Here is a 17,747-nt window from a genome sequence, read left to right as displayed (position 1 = left end):
AACGGCGTCTGTGTGATTTGCTCTGCATCGATAATTAACAGACCGTAAATAGGTGAAACTGACGCTGTGAATGCAAAAATATCAATCCAAAGTGTAATGTTGGAGTTGATTTTGTAGATTTTGAGGAATGTTTCAAATGGGCGACAGTAGTTGATTCCATGGTGAAATGGTGAGCACTCTGGACTCTAAACTCTAGCAATCCTGGTTCAAATCTCAGGGGAGCCTGAATGCTTGTTGTCCCAGCTGCTGGAAATTCAGGTCAAACAAGTAAAAAACTGCAGGTTTGCAGTTTTGTTGCCTTTGACATTGATGCTTGATCTGCAAGTCGAGTTTTCAAATCGTGTGTTCAACCGGCAGTTCCCTGTTCCAATCAGCAGAGGAAAAATTAGTTTGCTGTTTCATGCTGCATAATGTGTGCTGAGATTATCTGTGCAATAGGCATTCCTCAGGATGAATAAATGCAACGCCTTTTGAAATGCATGCAGTACATGGTTTGCACTCAACAAAACGTTGCATTTTCTTTTCATGCCAAGCATTATGCATGAATTCATTGCAATGCCAACGCACGTTTTACCTGGCAAGACTGAAGTACAATCTGTGCTGAACAGTGTGAAACAGAAACAGATATTATGAGAAGCCATTGCCTCAACGGCATCTGTGTGAATTGCTCTGCATCGATAATTAACAGACCGTAAAGAGGTGAAACTGACGCTGTGAATGCAAAAAGGACAATCCAAAGTGTAATGTTGGAATTGATTTGGCAGATTTTGAGAAAGCTTTCAAATGTTTTGGCATAGTTGGTTCCATGGTGTAATGGTGAGCACTCTGGACTCTGAGTCCAGCGATCTGAGTTCAAATCTCGGTGGAACCTGAATGTTTGTTGTCCCAGCTGCTGAAAATTTGGACCAAGCATGTAGAAGGCTGCTGTTTGGCAGTTTTGTTGCCTTTGTCATTGATGCTTGATCTGCAAGTCGAGTTTTCAAATCCTGTGTTCAACCGGCAGTCAGCTGTTCCAATCAGCAGAGTAGAAATTAGTTTGCTGTTTAATGCTGCCTTTGCCTGCACAATGTGTGCTGAGATTATCTGTGCAATATGCACTCCGCAGCATGAATAAACGCAATGCCTTTTGAAATGCATGGATTGCACTCAACAAAACGTTGCATTTTCTTTTCATGCCAAGCATTTTGCATGAATGCATTGCAATGCCAACGCACGTTTTACCTGCCAAGACTGAAGTACAATCTGTGCTGAACAGTGTGAAACAGAAACAGATATTATGAGAAGCCATTGCCTCAACGGCATCTGTGTGAATTGCTCTGCATCGATAATTAACAGACCGTAAAGAGGTGAAACTGACGCTGTGAATGCAAAAAGGACAATCCAAAGTGTAATGTTGGAATTGATTTGGCAGATTTTGAGAAAGCTTTCAAATGTTTTGGCATAGTTGGTTCCATGGTGTAATGGTGAGCACTCTGGACTCTGAATCCAACGATCCGAGTTCAAATCTCGGTGAAACCTGAATGTTTGTTGTCCCAGCTGCTGAAAATTTGGACCAAGCATGTAGAAGGCTGCTGTTTGGCAGTTTTGTTGCCTTTGTCATTGATGCTTGATCTGCAAGTCGAGTTTTCAAATCGTGTGTTCAACCGGCAGTTAGCTGTTCCAATCAGCAGAGTAGAAATTAGTTTGCTGTTTAATGCTGCCTTTGCCTGCACAATGTGTGCTGAGATTATCTGTGCAATATGCACTCCGCAGCATGAATAAACGCAATGCCTTTTGAAATGCATGGATTGCACTCAACAAAACGTTGCATTTTCTTTTCATGCCAAGCATTTTGCATGAATGCATTGCAATGCTAACACACGTTTTACCTGGCAAGACTGAAGTACAATCTGTGCTGAACAGTTTGAAACAGAAACAGCTATTTGAGAACCCATAGCCTCAACAGCATCTGTGTGAATTGTTCTGCATCGATAATTAACAGACCGTAAATAGGTGAAACTGACGCTGTGAATGCAAAAATATCAATCCAAAGTGTAATGTTGGAGTTGATTTTGTAGATTTTGAGGAATGTTTCAAATGGGCGACCGTAGTTGATTGCATGGTGAAATGGTGAGCACTCTGGACTCTAAACTCTAGCAATCCTGGTTCAAATCTCAGGGGAGCCTGAATGCTTGTTGTCCCAGCTGCTGGAAATTCAGGTCAAACAAGTAAAAAACTGCAGGTTTGCAGTTTTGTTGCCTTTGACATTGATGCTTGATCTGCAAGTCGAGTTTTCAAATCGTGTGTTCAACCGGCAGTTCCCTGTTCCAATCAGCAGAGGAAAAATTAGTTTGCTGTTTCATGCTGCATAATGTGTGCTGAGATTATCTGTGCAATAGGCATTCCTCAGGATGAATAAATGCAACGCCTTTTGAAATGCATGCAGTACATGGTTTGCACTCAACAAAACGTTGCATTTTCTTTTCATGCCAAGCATTATGCATGAATGCATTGCAATGCCAACGCACGTTTTACCTGCCAAGACTGAAGTACAATCTGTGCTGAACAGTGTGAAACAGAAACAGATATTATGAGAAGCCATTGCCTCAACGGCATCTGTGTGAATTGCTCTGCATCGATAATTAACAGACCGCAAATCGGTGAAACTGACGCTGTGAATGCAAAAAGGACAATCCAAAGTGTAATGTTGGAATTGATTTGGCAGATTTTGAGAAAGCTTTCAAATGTTTTGGCCTAGTTGGTTCCATGGTGTAATGGTGAGCACTCTGGACTCTGAATCCAGCGATCCGAGTTCAAATCTCGGTGGAACCTGAATGTTTGTTGTCCCAGCTGCTGAAAATTTGGACCAAGCATGTAGAAGGCTGCTGTTTGGCAGTTTTGTTGCCTTTGTCATTGATGCTTGATCTGCAAGTCGAGTTTTCAAATCGTGTGTTCAACCGGCAGTTACCTGTTCCAATCAGCAGAGGAAAAATTAGTTTGCTGTTTCATGCTGCATAATGTGTGCTGAGATTATCTGTGCAATAGGCATTCCTCAGGATGAATAAATGCAACGCCTTTTGAAATGCATGCAGTACATGGTTTGCACTCAACAAAACGTTGCATTTTCTTTTCATGCCAAGCATTATGCATGAATGCATTGCAATGCCAACGCACGTTTTACCTGCCAAGACTGAAGTACAATCTGTGCTGAACAGTGTGAAACAGAAACAGATATTATGAGAAGCCATTGCCTCAACGGCATCTGTGTGAATTGCTCTGCATCGATAATTAACAGACCGCAAATCGGTGAAACTGACGCTGTGAATGCAAAAAGGACAATCCAAAGTGTAATGTTGGAATTGATTTGGCAGATTTTGAGAAAGCTTTCAAATGTTTTGGCATAGTTGGTTCCATGGTGTAATGGTGAGCATTCTGGACTCTGAATCTAGTGATCCGAGTTCAAATCTCGGTGGAACCTGAATGTTTGTTGTCCCAGCTGCTGAAAATTTGGACCAAGCATGTAGAAGGCTGCTGTTTGGCAGTTTTGTTGCCTTTGTCATTGATGCTTGATCTGCAAGTCGAGTTTTCAAATCCTGTGTTCAACCGGCAGTCAGCTGTTCCAATCAGCAGAGTAGAAATTAGTTTGCTGTTTAATGCTGCCTTTGCCTGCACAATGTGTGCTGAGATTATCTGTGCAATATGCACTCCGCAGCATGAATAAACGCAATGCCTTTTGAAATGCATGGATTGCACTCAACAAAACGTTGCATTTTCTTTTCATGCCAAGCATTTTGCATGAATGCATTGCAATGCCAACGCACGTTTTACCTGCCAAGACTGAAGTACAATCTGTGCTGAACAGTGTGAAACAGAAACAGATATTATGAGAAGCCATTGCCTCAACGGCATCTGTGTGAATTGCTCTGCATCGATAATTAACAGACCGTAAAGAGGTGAAACTGACGCTGTGAATGCAAAAAGGACAATCCAAAGTGTAATGTTGGAATTGATTTGGCAGATTTTGAGAAAGCTTTCAAATGTTTTGGCATAGTTGGTTCCATGGTGTAATGGTGAGCACTCTGGACTCTGAATCCAACGATCCGAGTTCAAATCTCGGTGAAACCTGAATGTTTGTTGTCCCAGCTGCTGAAAATTTGGACCAAGCATGTAGAAGGCTGCTGTTTGGCAGTTTTGTTGCCTTTGTCATTGATGCTTGATCTGCAAGTCGAGTTTTCAAATCGTGTGTTCAACCGGCAGTTAGCTGTTCCAATCAGCAGAGTAGAAATTAGTTTGCTGTTTAATGCTGCCTTTGCCTGCACAATGTGTGCTGAGATTATCTGTGCAATATGCACTCCGCAGCATGAATAAACGCAATGCCTTTTGAAATGCATGGATTGCACTCAACAAAACGTTGCATTTTCTTTTCATGCCAAGCATTTTGCATGAATGCATTGCAATGCTAACACACGTTTTACCTGGCAAGACTGAAGTACAATCTGTGCTGAACAGTTTGAAACAGAAACAGCTATTTGAGAACCCATAGCCTCAACGGCATCTGTGTGAATTGCTCTGCATCGATAATTAACAGACCGTAAATAGGTGAAACTGACGCTGTGAATGCAAAAATATCAATCCAAAGTGTAATGTTGGAGTTGATTTTGTAGATTTTGAGGAATGTTTCAAATGGGCGACCGTAGTTGATTGCATGGTGAAATGGTGAGCACTCTGGACTCTAAACTCTAGCAATCCTGGTTCAAATCTCGGTGGAACCTGAATGTTTGTTGTCCCAGCTGCTGAAAATTTGGACCAAGCATGTAGAAGGCTGCTGTTTGGCAGTTTTGTTGCCTTTGTCATTGATGCTTGATCTGCAAGTCGAGTTTTCAAATCGTGTGTTCAACCGGCAGTTACCTGTTCCAATCAGCAGAGGAAAAATTAGTTTGCTGTTTCATGCTGCATAATGTGTGCTGAGATTATCTGTGCAATAGGCATTCCTCAGGATGAATAAATGCAACGCCTTTTGAAATGCATGCAGTACATGGTTTGCACTCAACAAAACGTTGCATTTTCTTTTCATGCCAAGCATTATGCATGAATGCATTGCAATGCCAACGCACGTTTTACCTGCCAAGACTGAAGTACAATCTGTGCTGAACAGTGTGAAACAGAAACAGATATTATGAGAAGCCATTGCCTCAACGGCATCTGTGTGAATTGCTCTGCATCGATAATTAACAGACCGCAAATCGGTGAAACTGACGCTGTGAATGCAAAAAGGACAATCCAAAGTGTAATGTTGGAATTGATTTGGCAGATTTTGAGAAAGCTTTCAAATGTTTTGGCATAGTTGGTTCCATGGTGTAATGGTGAGCATTCTGGACTCTGAATCTAGTGATCCGAGTTCAAATCTCGGTGGAACCTGAATGTTTGTTGTCCCAGCTGCTGAAAATTTGGACCAAGCATGTAGAAGGCTGCTGTTTGGCAGTTTTGTTGCCTTTGTCATTGATGCTTGATCTGCAAGTCGAGTTTTCAAATCGTGTGTTCAACCGGCAGTTACCTGTTCCAATCAGCAGAGTAGAAATTAGTTTACTGTTTAATGCTGCCTTTGCCTGCACAATGTGTGCTGAGATTATCTGTGCAATATGCACTCCGCAGGATGAATAAACGCAATGCCTTTTGAAATGCATGGATTGCACTCAACAAAACGTTGCATTTTCTTTTCATGCCAAGCATTTTGCATGAATGCATTGCAATGCTAACACACGTTTTACCTGGCAAGACTGAAGTACAATCTGTGCTGAACAGTTTGAAACAGAAACAGCTATTTGAGAACCCATAGCCTCAACGGCATCTGTGTGATTTGCTCTGCATCGATAATTAACAGACCGTAAATAGGTGAAACTGACGCTGTGAATGCAAAAATATCAATCCAAAGTGTAATGTTGGAGTTGATTTTGTAGATTTTGAGGAATGTTTCAAATGGGCGACAGTAGTTGATTCCATGGTGAAATGGTGAGCACTCTGGACTCTAAATTCTAGCAATCCTGGTTCAAATCTCAGGGGAGCCTGAATGCTTTTTGTCCCAGCTGCTGGAAATTCAGGTCAAACAAGTAAAAAACTGCAGGTTTGCAGTTTTGTTGCCTTTGACATTGATGCTTGATCTGCAAGTCGAGTTTTCAAATCGTGTGTTCAACCGGCAGTTCCCTGTTCCAATCAGCAGAGGAAAAATTAGTTTGCTGTTTCATGCTGCATAATGTGTGCTGAGATTATCTGTGCAATAGGCATTCCTCAGGATGAATAAATGCAACGCCTTTTGAAATGCATGCAGTACATGGTTTGCACTCAACAAAACGTTGCATTTTCTTTTCATGCCAAGCATTATGCATGAATGCATTGCAATGCCAACGCACGTTTTACCTGCCAAGACTGAAGTACAATCTGTGCTGAACAGTGTGAAACAGAAACAGATATTATGAGAAGCCATTGCCTCAACGGCATCTGTGTGAATTGCTCTGCATCGATAATTAACAGACCGCAAATCGGTGAAACTGATGCTGTGAATGCAAAAAGGACAATCCAAAGTGTAATGTTGGAATTGATTTGGCAGATTTTGAGAAAGCTTTCAAATGTTTTGGCATAGTTGGTTCCATGGTGTAATGGTGAGCACTCTGGACTCTGAATCCAGCGATCCGAGTTCAAATCTCGGTGGAACCTGAATGTTTGTTGTCCCAGCTGCTGAAAATTTGGACCAAGCATGTAGAAGGCTGCTGTTTGGCAGTTTTGTTGCCTTTGTCATTGATGCTTGATCTGCAAGTCGAGTTTTCAAATCGTGTGTTCAACCGGCAGTTACCTGTTCCAATCAGCAGAGTAGAAATTAGTTTACTGTTTAATGCTGCCTTTGCCTGCACAATGTGTGCTGAGATTATCTGTGCAATATGCACTCCGCAGGATGAATAAACGCAATGCCTTTTGAAATGCATGGATTGCACTCAACAAAACGTTGCATTTTCTTTTCATGCCAAGCATTTTGCATGAATGCATTGCAATGCTAACACACGTTTTACCTGGCAAGACTGAAGTACAATCTGTGCTGAACAGTTTGAAACAGAAACAGCTATTTGAGAACCCATAGCCTCAACGGCGTCTGTGTGATTTGCTCTGCATCGATAATTAACAGACCGTAAATAGGTGAAACTGACGCTGTGAATGCAAAAATATCAATCCAAAGTGTAATGTTGGAGTTGATTTTGTAGATTTTGAGGAATGTTTCAAATGGGCGACAGTAGTTGATTCCATGGTGAAATGGTGAGCACTCTGGACTCTAAACTCTAGCAATCCTGGTTCAAATCTCAGGGGAGCCTGAATGCTTGTTGTCCCAGCTGCTGGAAATTCAGGTCAAACAAGTAAAAAACTGCAGGTTTGCAGTTTTGTTGCCTTTGACATTGATGCTTGATCTGCAAGTCGAGTTTTCAAATCGTGTGTTCAACCGGCAGTTCCCTGTTCCAATCAGCAGAGGAAAAATTAGTTTGCTGTTTCATGCTGCATAATGTGTGCTGAGATTATCTGTGCAATAGGCATTCCTCAGGATGAATAAATGCAACGCCTTTTGAAATGCATGCAGTACATGGTTTGCACTCAACAAAACGTTGCATTTTCTTTTCATGCCAAGCATTATGCATGAATTCATTGCAATGCCAACGCACGTTTTACCTGGCAAGACTGAAGTACAATCTGTGCTGAACAGTGTGAAACAGAAACAGATATTATGAGAAGCCATTGCCTCAACGGCATCTGTGTGAATTGCTCTGCATCGATAATTAACAGACCGTAAAGAGGTGAAACTGACGCTGTGAATGCAAAAAGGACAATCCAAAGTGTAATGTTGGAATTGATTTGGCAGATTTTGAGAAAGCTTTCAAATGTTTTGGCATAGTTGGTTCCATGGTGTAATGGTGAGCACTCTGGACTCTGAGTCCAGCGATCCGAGTTCAAATCTCGGTGGAACCTGAATGTTTGTTGTCCCAGCTGCTGAAAATTTGGACCAAGCATGTAGAAGGCTGCTGTTTGGCAGTTTTGTTGCCTTTGTCATTGATGCTTGATCTGCAAGTCGAGTTTTCAAATCCTGTGTTCAACCGGCAGTCAGCTGTTCCAATCAGCAGAGTCGAAATTAGTTTGCTGTTTAATGCTGCCTTTGCCTGCACAATGTGTGCTGAGATTATCTGTGCAATATGCACTCCGCAGCATGAATAAACGCAATGCCTTTTGAAATGCATGGATTGCACTCAACAAAACGTTGCATTTTCTTTTCATGCCAAGCATTTTGCATGAATGCATTGCAATGCCAACGCACGTTTTACCTGCCAAGACTGAAGTACAGTCTGTGCTGAACAGTGTGAAACAGAAACAGATATTATGAGAAGCCATTGCCTCAACGGCATCTGTGTGAATTGCTCTGCATCGATAATTAACAGACCGTAAAGAGGTGAAACTGACGCTGTGAATGCAAAAAGGACAATCCAAAGTGTAATGTTGGAATTGATTTGGCAGATTTTGAGAAAGCTTTCAAATGTTTTGGCATAGTTGGTTCCATGGTGTAATGGTGAGCACTCTGGACTCTGAATCCAGCGATCCGAGTTCAAATCTCGGTGAAACCTGAATGTTTGTTGTCCCAGCTGCTGAAAATTTGGACCAAGCATGTAGAAGGCTGCTGTTTGGCAGTTTTGTTGCCTTTGTCATTGATGCTTGATCTGCAAGTCGAGTTTTCAAATCGTGTGTTCAACCGGCAGTTAGCTGTTCCAATCAGCAGAGTAGAAATTAGTTTGCTGTTTAATGCTGCCTTTGCCTGCACAATGTGTGCTGAGATTATCTGTGCAATATGCACTCCGCAGCATGAATAAACGCAATGCCTTTTGAAATGCATGGACTGCACTCAACAAAACGTTGCATTTTCTTTTCATGCCAAGCATTTTGCATGAATGCATTGCAATGCTAACACACGTTTTACCTGGCAAGATTGAAGTACAATCTGTGCTGAACAGTTTGAAACAGAAACAGCTATTTGAGAACCCATAGCCTCAACGGCATCTGTGTGAATTGCTCTGCATCGATAATTAACAGACCGTAAATAGGTGAAACTGACGCTGTGAATGCAAAAATATCAATCCAAAGTGTAATGTTGGAGTTGATTTTGTAGATTTTGAGGAATGTTTCAAATGGGCGACCGTAGTTGATTGCATGGTGAAATGGTGAGCACTCTGGACTCTAAACTCTAGCAATCCTGGTTCAAATCTCAGGGGAGCCTGAATGCTTGTTGTCCCAGCTGCTGGAAATTCAGGTCAAACAAGTAAAAAACTGCAGGTTTGCAGTTTTGTTGCCTTTGACATTGATGCTTGATCTGCAAGTCGAGTTTTCAAATCGTGTGTTCAACCGGCAGTTCCCTGTTCCAATCAGCAGAGGAAAAATTAGTTTGCTGTTTCATGCTGCATAATGTGTGCTGAGATTATCTGTGCAATAGGCATTCCTCAGGATGAATAAATGCAACGCCTTTTGAAATGCATGCAGTACATGGTTTGCACTCAACAAAACGTTGCATTTTCTTTTCATGCCAAGCATTATGCATGAATGCATTGCAATGCCAACGCACGTTTTACCTGCCAAGACTGAAGTACAATCTGTGCTGAACAGTGTGAAACAGAAACAGATATTATGAGAAGCCATTGCCTCAACGGCATCTGTGTGAATTGCTCTGCATCGATAATTAACAGACCGCAAATCGGTGAAACTGACGCTGTGAATGCAAAAAGGACAATCCAAAGTGTAATGTTGGAATTGATTTGGCAGATTTTGAGAAAGCTTTCAAATGTTTTGGCATAGTTGGTTCCATGGTGTAATGGTGAGCACTCTGGACTCTGAATCCAGCGATCCGAGTTCAAATCTCGGTGGAACCTGAATGTTTGTTGTCCCAGCTGCTGAAAATTTGGACCAAGCATGTAGAAGGCTGCTGTTTGGCAGTTTTGTTGCCTTTGTCATTGATGCTTGATCTGCAAGTCGAGTTTTCAAATCGTGTGTTCAACCGGCAGTTACCTGTTCCAATCAGCAGAGTAGAAATTAGTTTACTGTTTAATGCTGCCTTTGCCTGCACAATGTGTGCTGAGATTATCTGTGCAATATGCACTCCGCAGGATGAATAAACGCAATGCCTTTTGAAATGCATGGATTGCACTCAACAAAACGTTGCATTTTCTTTTCATGCCAAGCATTTTGCATGAATGCATTGCAATGCTAACACACGTTTTACCTGGCAAGACTGAAGTACAATCTGTGCTGAACAGTTTGAAACAGAAACAGCTATTTGAGAACCCATAGCCTCAACGGCGTCTGTGTGATTTGCTCTGCATCGATAATTAACAGACCGTAAATAGGTGAAACTGACGCTGTGAATACAAAAATATCAATCCAAAGTGTAATGTTGGAGTTGATTTTGTAGATTTTGAGGAATGTTTCAAATGGGCGACAGTAGTTGATTCCATGGTGAAATGGTGAGCACTCTGGACTCTAAACTCTAGCAATCCTGGTTCAAATCTCAGGGGAGCCTGAATGCTTGTTGTCCCAGCTGCTGGAAATTCAGGTCAAACAAGTAAAAAACTGCAGGTTTGCAGTTTTGTTGCCTTTGACATTGATGCTTGATCTGCAAGTCGAGTTTTCAAATCGTGTGTTCAACCGGCAGTTCCCTGTTCCAATCTGCAGAGGAAAAATTAGTTTGCTGTTTCATGCTGCATAATGTGTGCTGAGATTATCTGTGCAATAGGCATTCCTCAGGATGAATAAATGCAACGCCTTTTGAAATGCATGCAGTACATGGTTTGCACTCAACAAAACGTTGCATTTTCTTTTCATGCCAAGCATTATGCATGAATTCATTGCAATGCCAACGCACGTTTTACCTGGCAAGACTGAAGTACAATCTGTGCTGAACAGTGTGAAACAGAAACAGATATTATGAGAAGCCATTGCCTCAACGGCATCTGTGTGAATTGCTCTGCATCGATAATTAACAGACCGTAAAGAGGTGAAACTGACGCTGTGAATGCAAAAAGGACAATCCAAAGTGTAATGTTGGAATTGATTTGGCAGATTTTGAGAAAGCTTTCAAATGTTTTGGCATAGTTGGTTCCATGGTGTAATGGTGAGCACTCTGGACTCTGAATCCAGCGATCCGAGTTCAAATCTCGGTGAAACCTGAATGTTTGTTGTCCCAGCTGCTGAAAATTTGGACCAAGCATGTAGAAGGCTGCTGTTTGGCAGTTTTGTTGCCTTTGTCATTGATGCTTGATCTGCAAGTCGAGTTTTCAAATCGTGTGTTCAACCGGCAGTTAGCTGTTCCAATCAGCAGAGTAGAAATTAGTTTGCTGTTTAATGCTGCCTTTGCCTGCACAATGTGTGCTGAGATTATCTGTGCAATATGCACTCCGCAGCATGAATAAACGCAATGCCTTTTGAAATGCATGGATTGCACTCAACAAAACGTTGCATTTTCTTTTCATGCCAAGCATTTTGCATGAATGCATTGCAATGCTAACACACGTTTTACCTGGCAAGACTGAAGTACAATCTGTGCTGAACAGTTTGAAACAGAAACAGCTATTTGAGAACCCATAGCCTCAACGGCATCTGTGTGAATTGCTCTGCATCGATAATTAACAGACCGTAAATAGGTGAAACTGACGCTGTGAATGCAAAAATATCAATCCAAAGTGTAATGTTGGAGTTGATTTTGTAGATTTTGAGGAATGTTTCAAATGGGCGACAGTAGTTGATTCCATGGTGAAATGGTGAGCACTCTGGACTCTAAATTCTAGCAATCCTGGTTCAAATCTCAGGGGAGCCTGAATGCTTTTTGTCCCAGCTGCTGGAAATTCAGGTCAAACAAGTAAAAAACTGCAGGTTTGCAGTTTTGTTGCCTTTGACATTGATGCTTGATCTGCAAGTCGAGTTTTCAAATCGTGTGTTCAACCGGCAGTTCCCTGTTCCAATCAGCAGAGGAAAAATTAGTTTGCTGTTTCATGCTGCATAATGTGTGCTGAGATTATCTGTGCAATAGGCATTCCTCAGGATGAATAAATGCAACGCCTTTTGAAATGCATGCAGTACATGGTTTGCACTCAACAAAACGTTGCATTTTCTTTTCATGCCAAGCATTATGCATGAATGCATTGCAATGCCAACGCACGTTTTACCTGCCAAGACTGAAGTACAATCTGTGCTGAACAGTGTGAAACAGAAACAGATATTATGAGAAGCCATTGCCTCAACGGCATCTGTGTGAATTGCTCTGCATCGATAATTAACAGACCGCAAATCGGTGAAACTGATGCTGTGAATGCAAAAAGGACAATCCAAAGTGTAATGTTGGAATTGATTTGGCAGATTTTGAGAAAGCTTTCAAATGTTTTGGCATAGTTGGTTCCATGGTGTAATGGTGAGCACTCTGGACTCTGAATCCAGCGATCCGAGTTCAAATCTCAGTGGAACCTGAATGTTTGTTGTCCCAGCTGCTGAAAATTTGGACCAAGCATGTAGAAGGCTGCTGTTTGGCAGTTTTGTTGCCTTTGTCATTGATGCTTGATCTGCAAGTCGAGTTTTCAAATCGTGTGTTCAACCGGCAGTTACCTGTTCCAATCAGCAGAGTAGAAATTAGTTTACTGTTTAATGCTGCCTTTGCCTGCACAATGTGTGCTGAGATTATCTGTGCAATATGCACTCCGCAGGATGAATAAACGCAATGCCTTTTGAAATGCATGGATTGCACTCAACAAAACGTTGCATTTTCTTTTCATGCCAAGCATTTTGCATGAATGCATTGCAATGCTAACACACGTTTTACCTGGCAAGACTGAAGTACAATCTGTGCTGAACAGTTTGAAACAGAAACAGCTATTTGAGAACCCATAGCCTCAACGGCGTCTGTGTGATTTGCTCTGCATCGATAATTAACAGACCGTAAATAGGTGAAACTGACGCTGTGAATGCAAAAATATCAATCCAAAGTGTAATGTTGGAGTTGATTTTGTAGATTTTGAGGAATGTTTCAAATGGGCGACAGTAGTTGATTCCATGGTGAAATGGTGAGCACTCTGGACTCTAAACTCTAGCAATCCTGGTTCAAATCTCAGGGGAGCCTGAATGCTTGTTGTCCCAGCTGCTGGAAATTCAGGTCAAACAAGTAAAAAACTGCAGGTTTGCAGTTTTGTTGCCTTTGACATTGATGCTTGATCTGCAAGTCGAGTTTTCAAATCGTGTGTTCAACCGGCAGTTCCCTGTTCCAATCAGCAGAGGAAAAATTAGTTTGCTGTTTCATGCTGCATAATGTGTGCTGAGATTATCTGTGCAATAGGCATTCCTCAGGATGAATAAATGCAACGCCTTTTGAAATGCATGCAGTACATGGTTTGCACTCAACAAAACGTTGCATTTTCTTTTCATGCCAAGCATTATGCATGAATTCATTGCAATGCCAACGCACGTTTTACCTGGCAAGACTGAAGTACAATCTGTGCTGAACAGTGTGAAACAGAAACAGATATTATGAGAAGCCATTGCCTCAACGGCATCTGTGTGAATTGCTCTGCATCGATAATTAACAGACCGTAAAGAGGTGAAACTGACGCTGTGAATGCAAAAAGGACAATCCAAAGTGTAATGTTGGAATTGATTTGGCAGATTTTGAGAAAGCTTTCAAATGTTTTGGCATAGTTGGTTCCATGGTGTAATGGTGAGCACTCTGGACTCTGAGTCCAGCGATCCGAGTTCAAATCTCGGTGGAACCTGAATGTTTGTTGTCCCAGCTGCTGAAAATTTGGACCAAGCATGTAGAAGGCTGCTGTTTGGCAGTTTTGTTGCCTTTGTCATTGATGCTTGATCTGCAAGTCGAGTTTTCAAATCCTGTGTTCAACCGGCAGTCAGCTGTTCCAATCAGCAGAGTCGAAATTAGTTTGCTGTTTAATGCTGCCTTTGCCTGCACAATGTGTGCTGAGATTATCTGTGCAATATGCACTCCGCAGCATGAATAAACGCAATGCCTTTTGAAATGCATGGATTGCACTCAACAAAACGTTGCATTTTCTTTTCATGCCAAGCATTTTGCATGAATGCATTGCAATGCCAACGCACGTTTTACCTGCCAAGACTGAAGTACAGTCTGTGCTGAACAGTGTGAAACAGAAACAGATATTATGAGAAGCCATTGCCTCAACGGCATCTGTGTGAATTGCTCTGCATCGATAATTAACAGACCGTAAAGAGGTGAAACTGACGCTGTGAATGCAAAAAGGACAATCCAAAGTGTAATGTTGGAATTGATTTGGCAGATTTTGAGAAAGCTTTCAAATGTTTTGGCATAGTTGGTTCCATGGTGTAATGGTGAGCACTCTGGACTCTGAATCCAGCGATCCGAGTTCAAATCTCGGTGAAACCTGAATGTTTGTTGTCCCAGCTGCTGAAAATTTGGACCAAGCATGTAGAAGGCTGCTGTTTGGCAGTTTTGTTGCCTTTGTCATTGATGCTTGATCTGCAAGTCGAGTTTTCAAATCGTGTGTTCAACCGGCAGTTAGCTGTTCCAATCAGCAGAGTAGAAATTAGTTTGCTGTTTAATGCTGCCTTTGCCTGCACAATGTGTGCTGAGATTATCTGTGCAATATGCACTCCGCAGCATGAATAAACGCAATGCCTTTTGAAATGCATGGACTGCACTCAACAAAACGTTGCATTTTCTTTTCATGCCAAGCATTTTGCATGAATGCATTGCAATGCTAACACACGTTTTACCTGGCAAGACTGAAGTACAATCTGTGCTGAACAGTTTGAAACAGAAACAGCTATTTGAGAACCCATAGCCTCAACGGCGTCTGTGTGATTTGCTCTGCATCGATAATTAACAGACCGTAAATAGGTGAAACTGACGCTGTGAATACAAAAATATCAATCCAAAGTGTAATGTTGGAGTTGATTTTGTAGATTTTGAGGAATGTTTCAAATGGGCGACAGTAGTTGATTCCATGGTGAAATGGTGAGCACTCTGGACTCTAAACTCTAGCAATCCTGGTTCAAATCTCAGGGGAGCCTGAATGCTTGTTGTCCCAGCTGCTGGAAATTCAGGTCAAACAAGTAAAAAACTGCAGGTTTGCAGTTTTGTTGCCTTTGACATTGATGCTTGATCTGCAAGTCGAGTTTTCAAATCGTGTGTTCAACCGGCAGTTCCCTGTTCCAATCTGCAGAGGAAAAATTAGTTTGCTGTTTCATGCTGCATAATGTGTGCTGAGATTATCTGTGCAATAGGCATTCCTCAGGATGAATAAATGCAACGCCTTTTGAAATGCATGCAGTACATGGTTTGCACTCAACAAAACGTTGCATTTTCTTTTCATGCCAAGCATTATGCATGAATTCATTGCAATGCCAACGCACGTTTTACCTGGCAAGACTGAAGTACAATCTGTGCTGAACAGTGTGAAACAGAAACAGATATTATGAGAAGCCATTGCCTCAACGGCATCTGTGTGAATTGCTCTGCATCGATAATTAACAGACCGTAAAGAGGTGAAACTGACGCTGTGAATGCAAAAAGGACAATCCAAAGTGTAATGTTGGAATTGATTTGGCAGATTTTGAGAAAGCTTTCAAATGTTTTGGCATAGTTGGTTCCATGGTGTAATGGTGAGCACTCTGGACTCTGAATCCAGCGATCCGAGTTCAAATCTCGGTGAAACCTGAATGTTTGTTGTCCCAGCTGCTGAAAATTTGGACCAAGCATGTAGAAGGCTGCTGTTTGGCAGTTTTGTTGCCTTTGTCATTGATGCTTGATCTGCAAGTCGAGTTTTCAAATCGTGTGTTCAACCGGCAGTTAGCTGTTCCAATCAGCAGAGTAGAAATTAGTTTGCTGTTTAATGCTGCCTTTGCCTGCACAATGTGTGCTGAGATTATCTGTGCAATATGCACTCCGCAGCATGAATAAACGCAATGCCTTTTGAAATGCATGGATTGCACTCAACAAAACGTTGCATTTTCTTTTCATGCCAAGCATTTTGCATGAATGCATTGCAATGCTAACACACGTTTTACCTGGCAAGACTGAAGTACAATCTGTGCTGAACAGTTTGAAACAGAAACAGCTATTTGAGAACCCATAGCCTCAACGGCATCTGTGTGAATTGCTCTGCATCGATAATTAACAGACCGTAAATAGGTGAAACTGACGCTGTGAATGCAAAAATATCAATCCAAAGTGTAATGTTGGAGTTGATTTTGTAGATTTTGAGGAATGTTTCAAATGGGCGACAGTAGTTGATTCCATGGTGAAATGGTGAGCACTCTGGACTCTAAATTCTAGCAATCCTGGTTCAAATCTCAGGGGAGCCTGAATGCTTTTTGTCCCAGCTGCTGGAAATTCAGGTCAAACAAGTAAAAAACTGCAGGTTTGCAGTTTTGTTGCCTTTGACATTGATGCTTGATCTGCAAGTCGAGTTTTCAAATCGTGTGTTCAACCGGCAGTTCCCTGTTCCAATCAGCAGAGGAAAAATTAGTTTGCTGTTTCATGCTGCATAATGTGTGCTGAGATTATCTGTGCAATAGGCATTCCTCAGGATGAATAAATGCAACGCCTTTTGAAATGCATGCAGTACATGGTTTGCACTCAACAAAACGTTGCATTTTCTTTTCATGCCAAGCATTATGCATGAATGCATTGCAATGCCAACGCACGTTTTACCTGCCAAGACTGAAGTACAATCTGTGCTGAACAGTGTGAAACAGAAACAGATATTATGAGAAGCCATTGCCTCAACGGCATCTGTGTGAATTGCTCTGCATCGATAATTAACAGACCGCAAATCGGTGAAACTGATGCTGTGAATGCAAAAAGGACAATCCAAAGTGTAATGTTGGAATTGATTTGGCAGATTTTGAGAAAGCTTTCAAATGTTTTGGCATAGTTGGTTCCATGGTGTAATGGTGAGCACTCTGGACTCTGAATCCAGCGATCCGAGTTCAAATCTCAGTGGAACCTGAATGTTTGTTGTCCCAGCTGCTGAAAATTTGGACCAAGCATGTAGAAGGCTGCTGTTTGGCAGTTTTGTTGCCTTTGTCATTGATGCTTGATCTGCAAGTCGAGTTTTCAAATCGTGTGTTCAACCGGCAGTTACCTGTTCCAATCAGCAGAGTAGAAATTAGTTTACTGTTTAATGCTGCCTTTGCCTGCACAATGTGTGCTGAGATTATCTGTGCAATATGCACTCCGCAGGATGAATAAACGCAATGCCTTTTGAAATGCATGGATTGCACTCAACAAAACGTTGCATTTTCTTTTCATGCCAAGCATTTTGCATGAATGCATTGCAATGCTAACACACGTTTTACCTGGCAAGACTGAAGTACAATCTGTGCTGAACAGTTTGAAACAGAAACAGCTATTTGAGAACCCATAGCCTCAACGGCGTCTGTGTGATTTGCTCTGCATCGATAATTAACAGACCGTAAATAGGTGAAACTGACGCTGTGAATGCAAAAATATCAATCCAAAGTGTAATGTTGGAGTTGATTTTGTAGATTTTGAGGAATGTTTCAAATGGGCGACAGTAGTTGATTCCATGGTGAAATGGTGAGCACTCTGGACTCTAAACTCTAGCAATCCTGGTTCAAATCTCAGGGGAGCCTGAATGCTTGTTGTCCCAGCTGCTGGAAATTCAGGTCAAACAAGTAAAAAACTGCAGGTTTGCAGT

The 17,747-nt window shown here is 41.7% G+C and overlaps 16 non-coding genes across 16 annotated transcripts; all 16 read left to right on the top strand.

The window, feature by feature from the left end:
- Positions 1 to 799: 799 nt before the first annotated feature.
- Positions 800 to 871, top strand: trnaq-cug (transfer RNA glutamine (anticodon CUG)). Its single transcript has one exon. It is a non-coding gene; the product is annotated as a tRNA-Gln (tRNA).
- A 575-nt stretch (positions 872 to 1,446) lies between these two features.
- On the top strand, positions 1,447 to 1,518 carry trnaq-cug (transfer RNA glutamine (anticodon CUG)). The gene has a single exon. It is a non-coding gene; the product is annotated as a tRNA-Gln (tRNA).
- A 1,221-nt stretch (positions 1,519 to 2,739) lies between these two features.
- trnaq-cug (transfer RNA glutamine (anticodon CUG)) lies at positions 2,740 to 2,811 on the top strand. The gene has a single exon. It is a non-coding gene; the product is annotated as a tRNA-Gln (tRNA).
- Positions 2,812 to 3,385: 574 nt separating this feature from the next.
- Positions 3,386 to 3,457, top strand: trnaq-cug (transfer RNA glutamine (anticodon CUG)). Its single transcript has one exon. It is a non-coding gene; the product is annotated as a tRNA-Gln (tRNA).
- A 575-nt stretch (positions 3,458 to 4,032) lies between these two features.
- On the top strand, positions 4,033 to 4,104 carry trnaq-cug (transfer RNA glutamine (anticodon CUG)). Its single transcript has one exon. It is a non-coding gene; the product is annotated as a tRNA-Gln (tRNA).
- A 1,221-nt stretch (positions 4,105 to 5,325) lies between these two features.
- On the top strand, positions 5,326 to 5,397 carry trnaq-cug (transfer RNA glutamine (anticodon CUG)). Its single transcript has one exon. It is a non-coding gene; the product is annotated as a tRNA-Gln (tRNA).
- A 1,221-nt stretch (positions 5,398 to 6,618) lies between these two features.
- trnaq-cug (transfer RNA glutamine (anticodon CUG)) lies at positions 6,619 to 6,690 on the top strand. The gene has a single exon. It is a non-coding gene; the product is annotated as a tRNA-Gln (tRNA).
- Positions 6,691 to 7,911: 1,221 nt separating this feature from the next.
- On the top strand, positions 7,912 to 7,983 carry trnaq-cug (transfer RNA glutamine (anticodon CUG)). Its single transcript has one exon. It is a non-coding gene; the product is annotated as a tRNA-Gln (tRNA).
- A 575-nt stretch (positions 7,984 to 8,558) lies between these two features.
- Positions 8,559 to 8,630, top strand: trnaq-cug (transfer RNA glutamine (anticodon CUG)). The gene has a single exon. It is a non-coding gene; the product is annotated as a tRNA-Gln (tRNA).
- A 1,221-nt stretch (positions 8,631 to 9,851) lies between these two features.
- trnaq-cug (transfer RNA glutamine (anticodon CUG)) lies at positions 9,852 to 9,923 on the top strand. The gene has a single exon. It is a non-coding gene; the product is annotated as a tRNA-Gln (tRNA).
- Positions 9,924 to 11,144: 1,221 nt separating this feature from the next.
- trnaq-cug (transfer RNA glutamine (anticodon CUG)) lies at positions 11,145 to 11,216 on the top strand. Its single transcript has one exon. It is a non-coding gene; the product is annotated as a tRNA-Gln (tRNA).
- A 1,221-nt stretch (positions 11,217 to 12,437) lies between these two features.
- trnaq-cug (transfer RNA glutamine (anticodon CUG)) lies at positions 12,438 to 12,509 on the top strand. The gene has a single exon. It is a non-coding gene; the product is annotated as a tRNA-Gln (tRNA).
- Positions 12,510 to 13,730: 1,221 nt separating this feature from the next.
- On the top strand, positions 13,731 to 13,802 carry trnaq-cug (transfer RNA glutamine (anticodon CUG)). Its single transcript has one exon. It is a non-coding gene; the product is annotated as a tRNA-Gln (tRNA).
- Positions 13,803 to 14,377: 575 nt separating this feature from the next.
- Positions 14,378 to 14,449, top strand: trnaq-cug (transfer RNA glutamine (anticodon CUG)). Its single transcript has one exon. It is a non-coding gene; the product is annotated as a tRNA-Gln (tRNA).
- A 1,221-nt stretch (positions 14,450 to 15,670) lies between these two features.
- On the top strand, positions 15,671 to 15,742 carry trnaq-cug (transfer RNA glutamine (anticodon CUG)). The gene has a single exon. It is a non-coding gene; the product is annotated as a tRNA-Gln (tRNA).
- A 1,221-nt stretch (positions 15,743 to 16,963) lies between these two features.
- On the top strand, positions 16,964 to 17,035 carry trnaq-cug (transfer RNA glutamine (anticodon CUG)). The gene has a single exon. It is a non-coding gene; the product is annotated as a tRNA-Gln (tRNA).
- The last annotated feature ends 712 nt before the right edge of the window (positions 17,036 to 17,747 follow it).

This window comes from Pristiophorus japonicus, unplaced genomic scaffold, assembly GCF_044704955.1.
Source record: "Pristiophorus japonicus isolate sPriJap1 unplaced genomic scaffold, sPriJap1.hap1 HAP1_SCAFFOLD_99, whole genome shotgun sequence".
Lineage (NCBI taxonomy): Eukaryota > Metazoa > Chordata > Chondrichthyes > Pristiophoridae > Pristiophorus > Pristiophorus japonicus.
Note: the sequence above shows the minus strand (reverse complement) of the source record. Positions and strands in the feature narration are given on the sequence as shown.